Raw genomic sequence first — 2,081 nt, forward strand, 5'->3', positions numbered from 1 at the left:
GGCCTGCCTCCCCCGCCTCTCGCCGCCCCCTCCCCCGCGGGTGATGGGAGGCGAGTGCTGGGTTTGGGCAAAGCCTGCTGCCGCTGAATGCACTTTTATTGCCTCTTGTCTCTGGCAGAGACCCTTCCTCCGCGCCCCGCCCGGCCCCCGCGACCTGCTGCAATGTTTATTGTGCCTCATCTTTTCCTTTCCCTTCCTGTTTTTTCCTCTCCCGCTCCAGCAGCATTGAGTGCCGCACTGCAGTAGAGCCGTAAATACCTTTAACAGCTGCCTGCCAACCGAGGGGTGAAATACTGTCTTTGTTCGGATTTTTTTCTGCCCCAAGCGCTCATAAAACACCCCGTGAGAATTATATTTGTTTGGGGAAAGAGAAACGTTATTGGGAACTGAACGAATCGGCGGGATTTGCTGTTCTTAAGAGCGCAAAACCAGCGTGTTTTCTTCGCTGAGTCTTATCGGGTTTCCCGGGTCCGCAGTCCACGTCGCCTCCCCTCCTTGCACCAAACCCCTGCCAAACTCTGGGAGCAGAAGCTGCACCTCTCCTCCAGGCAACTTGCAGCAGCTAAGCGGGACCCAACCTGACTTCCCAAATGGCAGCCGGCGCCAGCGATACCTGGGCACTGCCAGGGAGCGCAGGCTGCCGTTTCCTGCTGGTTGTTTTGTGGTGTTGTTCTTTTACTGCCCGTGCGTCAGTAAAGTGTGGGCTAGGGATCGGCTGTTTCCTTTCGACAAAAAAATGGGATGAGTCATAAATTCTGTCGAACACGTCGGGAAACAAAGCAGGTGTGAGGAATGTGGATTCTGTATTCCGAAAATCACAGCACACCAACACATCTACACACATACAGGCGCTCACATTACATGGGTGTATAAATAGATATAAAAATACAGTACTCATATGTGCCGTATGTATATATACACGTACATACAGAGTTTGTTATGAATACTCACGCACAGAGGTATATTTAGGAGCATACACATACCTACGTGTGCTTCAATGTTAATGAAAGAAATGAAAGAAAAAGGGGGGGGGGGAAACCAAGAAAAAGAGAAAAAGCAAGGAAGGAAGGAAGCCGTTTAGGAGGGGCCGAACTCCCACATAAACCAGTGGGATCATAAATGCATATGTGTATCCGTATGTGTCAGCATATGGACCCGCACACACACATGCACATTAGAATTCGTTAGAACATCCTGCTTTTGTTTTCTTCTTTCCCCCCAGGCTACGAATAATTTGAAAAGGCTCAAGGACGGGATTTTTCGAAGTTTTTTGAGAGATTTATAGCCGAGCAGCTATAATTACTGTGTCACCTAGGAGGGATTCTGAGAGTGAAACCTAACGCAATACATACTTTCCAAGTTACTCTTGAAGACTGTTGCTATGTTGAAAACGATTCCTCCCAAATAATCCCCAAGCCCTTCAGCAGCGCCGGGCGGTCGGCTCGCGCAAGGAGCCAAAGCATGAGGGAAAGGCATCCTTTCGCTTACTGTAGCGGGGCTCGGGCTTAGCAAGCTGGGGATGGTTTAAAGAAGAATTTCTTCTGCGGTTTCAAAATATGTAGCTGCGGGACGTCCCACACCTTTCCACCCTCACGCGGTATGGTTTAAACGGGCATTTTGCTTTACCGTTAAATAAGTGTCTGCTTTTGAGGTAAATGGCGATTCGGCAAATTCCTGCAGTGCAACGGCACGGTGCGTTTCCATCACTGACCAACGACGTAAACACTAAATACCAGGCAGCGGGTTTTCTACTGTGCATTAACATTTTGAAAATGAAGAGGAGATGTGTAAAATATATATACGTTCAAAATAATATACTTCCAAAGAACATATGTTCTAAAAGAGAAGTAAAGGTGTAGATACGTATATACACGCATATAGGTAATGCGGATATGGACATATACACATACATAGGTAACGCAGATATAGCTTACGTGACTGTTCTACCTCCTCTACATATTTCAAAATAAACCTGGCGGTTTTTTTCGAGAACTCGTCCCCCATTTAGCTCCCCATGACTTCCACGTGGGTTAGTAGCCGTGCTGCGGGGGTGCGCTCCCTGCCGTGGCTCCGCGCAGCCC

The sequence above is a fragment of the Pygoscelis adeliae genome, unplaced genomic scaffold, assembly GCF_000699105.1.
Source record: "Pygoscelis adeliae isolate BGI_AS28 unplaced genomic scaffold, ASM69910v1 Scaffold160, whole genome shotgun sequence".
Taxonomy (NCBI): Eukaryota; Metazoa; Chordata; class Aves; order Sphenisciformes; family Spheniscidae; genus Pygoscelis; species Pygoscelis adeliae.